Below are 9,338 nucleotides of genomic sequence, written 5' to 3' on the forward strand. Positions count from 1 at the left end.
AATGAAGTATTATTCAGCTATAAAGAAGAATGACATCTTATTTTTGCAATGATATGGATGATAATATCATGCTAAGTGAAATAACTCAGTTGGAGAAAGACAAATACAATATGATGTCACTGATATATGGAATCTAAAGGACTGAATAAATTAGCAAAGTAAACAGAAATAGTCTCAGAGATATAGAGGAAAAACTGATGGTTGCTAGATGGGAGGGGAGTGGGGATGAGGGAAATGGGGAAGGGATTAGAAAGCATAAATTGGTAACTACAATATCATCACAGGAATATGAGACAGTTTGGGGAATATAATCAATAATGTAGATATTTTGTAGGGTGTCAGATGGGCACATGCCTTCTTTTGTTAATTTTTTTAATGTTTATTTCAATTCATTTTAAGCTTTTATTTTTTTTAATTTTTTTAAGATTTTCTTGAAGAATTGGGGAAGGGGAACAGTGTGGGAGAATTGGGGAAGGAGAACAGCCAAGTTGTTGTCCTTCAATCTTAGTTGTGGAAGGTGCAGCAAACTCAGGTCCAAGGCTAGTCACACCGCTCAGCTTAAGGTACTGTGTTCAATTAGTTGCGGGTGGGCGTAGCCACCACCCCATGTGGGATTCAAACTGGCAGCTTTGTTGTAAAGAGCACACGCTCTATCCACTGAGCCACCCGGGCAGCAGCTCAGCTCAAGGTGCCGAGTTCAGTCTTTAGTTGTGGACAGGCATAGCCCACCATCTGGAACAGGCAACCTTGTTGTTAGGAGCACGTGCTCTCACCAGCTGAGCCATCCTACCACCTGTTGGTGGCTCAGCAGCAGCTCATCTTGGGCACAGCTCACTGGCACATGTGGGAATCAAACCAGCTACCCCACTGCTCAGAGCTCGCACACTTGAGCAAGCTCTTAACAAACATAGCCTCTCGGCCAGCCCCGGTACAAGTCTTCTTAAGGAAACCACTTCATGGACAGTGTAGATTTTTGACCACTGCACTGTACACCTGAAGCTGAAGCTGAATATATTGTATATCAACTATAATTTAATATATATATATATATATAGTCACAGGATATGAAGTATAGTATAGGGAATAGAGTCAATGGAATTGTAATAGATATATACAATTTCAGAGGGGCAATAGATTGGGGGAGGTGGGTTACCACTTTGTGAGAGGTGAAATGTATGACTATTACATTGCTTTGTACACCTGAAACTAATAATAAAAATAAATAAAATTAAAAAGAAAAAACACAAATTGGTAGTTATAAAATAGTCATGGGGTTGTAATATAAAGCATAAGGAATATAGTCAATGATATGGTAATAAATATGTGTAATGCCAGTTGGGTACTAGACTTAAATTATATAAATGTCTAACCACTAGGCTGTATACCTGATATTAATATAATACTGCATGTAAAAAAATCAGTTTTCTGAATAATAAAATACCCTTGATCTTGCAAAAACAAACAAACAAACAAAAAGAACTGTTCAAGTCACATAAGTTGTGAATGCTGAATTTGGTCTTCAGATTCTCACTTGGCAACTTCTACTCTCATTCCCAAGGGGACCCTGCCCCTCTCAGCCTGCTCCCCGCCCCATCCCAGCTGCCAACAGAACTTTAAACCCTTGTTCCGATACCCTTGGCCCTAAAAGAAATTAACCTGCAACCTCACTGTACTAGAAGCAAATCACCTGTTAGTCACCTCTTGGCCCATGAACAGCATTAGTATCCACATTTACATGTTAAGCCAGCCCATTCAGATAATAGATCAATCTGAGTCTACCACAAAGAGTGGATGCAATTGCGATATACACATGAGTGGAGGCCTCATCTCTGCTCCTTGGCAGAGTCTTAAGTATAGGGCAATCAGGTGGCTACTGACCCCACAAAAGCTGGGAAACAAGCCATTTTCCAACTGAAGAGAGGTGAGATTCAGCTCTTTCTTCATTCTTCCTTTCCAGAGTAGTAGAAATAGCAGACAAGCCCTGTGATAACCTACCTGCTACAAGACAACCAGCCTCTGGCAAAGTACAAATACAATGGTCCAACCTCCCCTGGGTCAGCTTTCCAAAGTTTATCCAAGGTCCCCACATTCTGAATGAGGAACACTGAGACCCAGAGTGGCAACCTATCGTGCCCTGGGCATTTCAGACCTCAACACAATCAAGAACAATGATCCAAGAAGTTTAGGCCTTTACTTACATATAAGGCAGCAAGAAAGAACAATTTTTTTTAACATAGCCAACTCTTGCACTAGAGAATCCTTAAAAGAGTCATAGGACAAATTCACAGAGCATTCATACAGGCCATGCACACTCAAAATACACACTCATGCCCACAGCCCACTCAGGGACACCCTTCCCCCAGCCCTGCCCATACTTGCAAACTCAAACTAGCCTCAGCCATTAAACCCCTCACCTTCCCCTCCTGGTCCTGAACACACACGAAATCCCTTGTATTGATATTTCAGGCACAAAACTTATTTCTGCTTAACATTAATAGCACCAGAGGAACTTTTAACTGGGAATTACACCTCTTTCCAAAAGAGTTTAACACTGGACCCCAGCAAAGACCCCAGGCTATTCTATGAACATGTGAAAAGCCTCAGGAGCTGCTTAGGGGGATTAGCAGAAATAATCTTTACAGACTAATGGTTTTTCTGGCCCCAGGTCTGATCTCCAAGCGTGGAACAGAGCTCATCAGGCCTCTTGAGTCAGTGTGACTCAAAACTCAGGGAAGGAGCAGGTAAATTGCTAGAAATTGGTTTTGTGTGCTCTTGGAGGCCTCACCAGAGAGAAGCCCTCATTGTGGTCCTATATGCCCCAGGCATTTCCTGCATGCAAGCACACAGTGTATGCAGCGTAGCAAGCCTTTTGTAGATGAAAAGTAGGTGGTCCCCTACCAGGGAAGTTTGAGAAATGGCTGGCTTAAGAGGCCTCCTAACAACAACAAAACCCAGCCCTCCCCTGCCCAAACACCTGGAAATCCACCATTACTCATTCCTCCTGAAGCAGAGAAAGCTCCCTGTTGAAATGTAAATATATCATCCAATTAACACTCATTAACACATTAGCATGGATTGTTTTTTTCCAGATTTAGTGATAAAATAGCCTAGAGAACAGAAAGTAGGGTCCTAAAGGGATGGTAACTAAGTTTAGGTAAAGGTCACCAAGGCTGGGGAGGAATGGGGAGGGAAAGAGACCTAAAAAGAGTAATTATGATTCACTTAGAGGTTACAAAGTGCTTGGGCCTCACCATAACCCTGGTAACTTGTTTATCCATCCTCTTCTTATAGGCTTAAAGAGGTTAACTGACTTGTCCAAAGTTAATCAGTGGCTAAACTCAAAGGTATATCAGCTCATCATTTGAGTTAGGCTCTATAAACATTCTCTGTACATCTGCTCTACTCAGGCAATATGCTCTTTGTCCAGGATACAGAGATGGTCAAGACATTGTCTTCATTCTCAAAGAGCTCAGTTTACTGTAGATGACAGTCAGGAGGTAGTGATAAAAGAGGCAAATACCACGATAAGGGAAACAGTAGGCACTGTGAGAACACAAAGAAGAGGCACCTGACCCAGATAGGGAAGTGTGGTACAGCAAGGTCAGGAAAGGCTTCCTGCAAGAAGTAAGTCTTGCACTCAAATATTCTCACTCCAAGCCCCATACCCTTTCTATACCCTTGATGATAAACATCATGATGCTTTCACACTGGTTTTCCCAGCCGATGGATAAGGTACAGCATGCTCCAAAATTCCAGCCCATTGCTCCCAAGTTCTTACAGCTCTGGCTGTCAGATCAGTCAGGATTCCAGGCCCTGCCCTCATAGTTACATCCTCTATGGGCTTCCCACAACACTGATTGTTCTGAGCTAGTGGGAAAGGGAGAGACCTGAAGAGTCTGGGACATGGTTGATGTTCAGGTTCTGCTTCATTGAAAATCAATAATTTGCTCCTCATTGGGGTGACCTAATTAAAAACAAAGATGTTAAGTGTTTACTATGTGCTAGACACTGTGCTAAGCTTTTTGTAGACATTATCTCATTTCATCCTCCAACAGCCCTACGCAGTAGGTACTATTAACACCTCCAATTTACAGATGAGGAAATGGAGAGTTGGAGAGATCACATGACTTGGCAGAGACTGAGATTCTAACCCCGGCCTGTGTAATGTGGCCCACTACACTACTATTCCTAAAGTGTTGTAAGCTCCTCCTCCGCTGCCTCCCAGCTACTCACTCCACTCATTGGTGTTTATTAAGAACCTACTACATTTAATTTACTATACTTAAATATAATTGAAATTCTAAGATATGTAAGCCAAGGAATTTACCTTCCAGAATTTCACAGAACACAAACTTACTGATTTTTAGAATTGCAAGTTCATATTGCCCAACCCCTTCATCTTAAAATGAGGAAACAGAAACCCAGAGAGGACAAGTGAGTCACTGGAAGTCACATAGCTGGTTAGTGGCTGAGACAGAACAAAGATGGGTCCCTCCAAATCACTGGCTCTCAAACGTTGTGTATCAAATGTAGATTCCAGAGCTTTAACCCAGAATACACACTTTGAATCTGTGGAGATAGTACCTGGGAATCTGCACTTAAAGAAGAGCCAAATGTGGTCGTTGGGACACACAGAGAGAAACATTTTCCAATGTCCTACTATATCATCTATATTGCTGAATGAGCACAATCAATCTCATTCTTACCCTGAAGGTGAGACAGAAGAGCTAGACCTGATTAAAAGCAGGAAGGTATTGTGGAACAATCTACTTGGAGAGGTAAGACCAATGCAAAGGAAACAATTGGGAAGAAATACATGACTTTAAAAAAAGAATTAGCAAAACACATAGCAAAGACAGTCAAAGCTGTAGCAGTCAGAAAACACAAAGCTCTCTGTGGACTGAGGTGATCAGCGAGGCCTTCCTGGAGGAGGTAGGACTTGAGTCCAGCATTGCAGGACAAGAAGAATTAGGTGGACAGGGAGGAATACATTCCAGGGAGGGGGAGTACTTTGAGCAAAGGTTAAAAGTGAGGACATGAAGATCGCATTCAGGAGACAGAGAAAAAGCCTGCCCAATTCTGCCAGATTCTTAAGATACAGTTAAGGAACCAAACACCATTGGCCCCTGCTCTCACAGAGCACACATGGGTCAGGGGGATGGAGAGGGACAATAAACAACCAAATAACCAAATGGTGCTTTGAGGTAGTGATAGATGCTATAAACACAATAAATAGAGTGACATGGGTGGGGGATGGGAGGAGCTCTCTAACTAGGGGAGTGAGGGACTGCCTCTGAAGAGGTGCCATTTTTGCTGCAAACTGGATGAGGGTATATGTAGGAGAGCAGTGGAGAATATGACATGAAATATGGTTGTTGAGACCATAACTGGAGACTCTTCACCTTAGCTTATCTGCTTTCATCTAAACCCAGGTGAAAGACACATAAGGGCAGCGTTGAGCCTGTTTGTTTGTTTTTTGTTTGTTTGTTTGTTTGTTTTGTTCAAGATAAGATGGGGTCTGGAAAAAGGTAAAATGTATTTTGGGGTCACTGGGTAAAATCAGGTTGGGGGCCTACCCTGACAGAGTGGACTACATCTAAGTGTACACTTTGCCCCAACATTCATGTCTTTCACTAAGCCCAAGTCCTCACACACTCTTCTCCCCTCAAATGCCCAGTAATTTCCAAGCTGGCTTGGTTCTCTCAACTCTGTGGGAACCAGAGGCCCTGCAGCCAATCCTGACCCACAGAAATTGTCCCTATGCCTAGGATTGCAGCCTAAATTGTCCCAAAAACATGAGCAGCTAGTAATCTCTCTCCTTTTTTGAGGTCAGTCTGTTGGAAAAATGGCTAATTAAACTTGATCAAATCTTTCTTTTACCCTTCCCTTCCCTTCCCCCATAGTCACAGAACCCTTACAGCAGAAGCCATGACCTGTGTTTACAAATAATTGTCAGTGGAAAAGCCATCAGGTTGGTGATTTATTTGCAGTACACCAACATCCCCATTCTGTGCCCTTCTCTTCCCTTGAGACAAATCTCTCCTTGGCCAGATGTTCAGGGCCCTCATGGTCTCTCCTTTCACCCCATCTCTTTCTCTCAGGAAACAATGGTAAAAGCCTATTAATATTAAGGTTGAAGTAATTAATGAGGTTTAAGGAGTATTTGACTTTTACTAGAGTGGAATTATAGGTCTTAGCAAATAGATGTGGACGTTTGTTTTGTTTTACTTGAGTATTTTATGTGCATCCCTAAATATGATGTCAGAAAGACAGTTGCCTATTCTGGCAATATGGAGTTAAACTCTGGTTCCCTAAGGCAGAAGCTAAAAGAAAGACAATGCAAGGGCAGGAAAGAGCCAAGACACAGATTTGTCATAACTGCGGGATGATTTTATTTGTTTTTAACCATAATAATGATTAATATATGGCAACACCCAGCATTGCGGGTATAAAAACAAAGTCCTCTCCCAAAATATGACTCAGCCTCTGTGCTTTCAGATACACTGAAATTCCTTGGAAGGCAGCTGCGGGCCTTTGTGGAAGCTCCCATTCTTGCTACTTTCACAGTTGGACAAAGCAAAGCAGACCTACAACCCTGATGCTAGGTATCCAGTCATAAGGAAAGGGGGACTGAGCTCACAAATCCCCACACAGTACAGCCAAATATGTCTTATTCGGACCGGAAGTTCTTCCACCCCCACCTACCTCCAGGGGAAATGGGCTGCTTCTAGGCCAAACTCCCTGTTTAACAGCAATCCAAAGGTCCTCATCCTGGACTTTTGAGTGGAAGGCTTGGGAAAGTTCAGAGGGATAACTGCCTTTATCCACAAAATTCTTATGCTCCCAGACCCTAGTCATGCTCTCTTCTTGCCGGAGGACTCTTTGTGATGACATCTTTTACACTAAGAAGCAAAAAAATAACTCATTCCCTCTACTCAGACCATACCCTTGGGTGTGGCTTTTCATTTAACTAAACGCTTCCTGGGAGGAGAAATAGGGAGAAGTGGGGTGGGACAAGGGCTAGGAAGATCTTAGAAGACCAAGTATTCTAATTAGCATCACTTTTGACTGTGGGTTCCAAAGGTTTTCCTTTCTGCTTACCATACTTACTGAAAAGAAAGCTGAGGCCCAGAGAGGCAAGAACTTGTCCAAGGTCACATGAAATGTACAGAGTAGAGTTTAGGAACAGGAGTCAGGTCCTCTGCCTCCAGCCAAGTGCTCCACCCAAAAAAATGTGTGATTCTCCCCAGTGAGTCCGGGAAAAATGCAGAGAAACAGGGTTATCAGAGGAGAGGGTTATAGTTCATGTGCTTTCATTCTGCCTCCTAAAAATGAACAAGAAGGAGAGACACAAACAGGGCCTGAATGAATTAATTAGAAATCTCTAAATTGTAGAGGAGAAAGCAGCAAGATGGCCACCTCTCCTGTTTTCAAAGATGCTGCCCCGGTATTGGGCCACTCTGACTGTCCAGATGTCCTTCACATTCCTAGAGAGAGGGAAGGAGGAGAATGAGTAATAGGAGGAAGGAAAGAGGAGAGGAAGAAGTGGGGGTGAAAAGAAAGAAAAGGAGCTGGTAAAAAAAAAAAAGATTTGAGCGAAGAAAGGATGCCTGAATGAATATTTGAAAAGGAGTAACATGCCATCCCAGAATGCTTTGGGGCCCTTAGTACAGGTTCGTTCCCTTTTGCCTCTCTCCTCCCCCTATTCTTCACTGTCTTGGGTACACAGGTACACACACACACACACACACACACACATGTGTGTGCGTGCTCTCTCATTAGTCCCTCCTGGGCCCACCCCTATTTCTTCCCCAGATGTGCTGGCCCGGGCTCTGGAGCCTCGGGCTTCAACCGTTGTGAAGGAATTGTTGGGCCAGCCTAGCCTATATGCTGCTTGACCTATATATTTCACAGATGTTAGTTCCCTCTGCTGTTCCCCAGGGAACCTGAACAAAGATAATTTAGCAGGAAAATATATATTCCAAATGGTTTCATTATATTCAAAAGGAAAAAATTCACATTTCCTAACCCTCAAAATAAAAATGCCTTTTCTCAATGTCCCTAGAGACTACTCCCTTAGAGTATGTCTACCTAGACAGTTGGGCTAAGACTATGTCAACACCTCTACAACTTGATTACCACCTTTGACCTATGGCAGTGGGCTTCACTAGCCCCAGAGGAGAAGAGGTCCCAAGCCAACAATAAAACTGCCAAAACAAGGTTAGAACCACTCCCCAGAACCAAACTGAATAACACCTCACTCATCCAGAGGTCACTTCTCTGGCAACCTCATATATCTGGAACAAAGCAGCAAAGAAAGAAGTGAGAAGGAAAAAAGAAAAAAGGCCTCCAGGAAGTCAAAACAGATATCAGCATCCATATGGTAAAATTTGCAGGCTTTACTCATAAAAGAATCTTTGTCGGAGTCAATTTACTTTACTTCAGACTAAATCCTTACAAGTGTGTTTATTATGTTTGTAGCCACATTAATGAGAAATCGCAAATTATGAGGAGGCAGAAATACTGATAACAACAGAAGTGACAGTTGAATGTAGATGCAGATGGTTAATCAAAGTCTTAAGGTTTGTCCTCTTAATAATACAACAGGACTGATTTCTATTGTCAAACATGGAGCAACTTGCTGACCTATGAGAGACTTGGCAAGTCCTATTGGCCAATCTTGCCTAGTCATTCATTTTAGGGCATTGTTAATTGTCTCTGGACCACACTTTCAGCCTGATCATTTGCTTGAGGGTGATGAGTTATGATGGCAACAGGTCAGCTAAGTTTCCTTCCTTAAAAAATAAATAAATAAAACTTCTTAAGCCTGACTAAGGTAAACCCCAGCTCCATTGTCAGAAATAATGGAGCCCAGAGGTGTGGCTGCAGGATATTTGGGACAGGATTCAGAGCATTAGGCTATCACTAGAGAAGAAGGTACCACAGATAAGAGTCTGTGTGTGTGTGTGTGTGTGTGTGTGTGTGTGTGCATTTCATTCTATGCTATTTTATCACCTGTGTAGGTTCGTGTATCCAACACCACAGTCAAGATGATAAATAGTTCCCTCATCACAGGATCCCTCATGTTGCCCTCATCCCTCACACCTGCCTCACTCTCCCTCTTTTCCCTAAACCCTGGCAACCACTAATCTCTTCTCCACGTTTATAATATTGTCATTTCAATAATGGGTTTTTTTAAAGATTTTTTTTAATTGGGGAATTAGTGAAGGGAACAGCGTTGCAGAATCGGGGAAGGGGAACAGACAAGTTGCTGTCCTTTTGTTCTTCAGTCTAGTTGTGGAGGACGTCGCTTCACTGGCCCATGTTGGTATTATCAT

Source organism: Hipposideros armiger, unplaced genomic scaffold, assembly GCF_001890085.2.
Source record: "Hipposideros armiger isolate ML-2016 unplaced genomic scaffold, ASM189008v1 scaffold_121, whole genome shotgun sequence".
Taxonomy (NCBI): domain Eukaryota; kingdom Metazoa; phylum Chordata; class Mammalia; order Chiroptera; family Hipposideridae; genus Hipposideros; species Hipposideros armiger.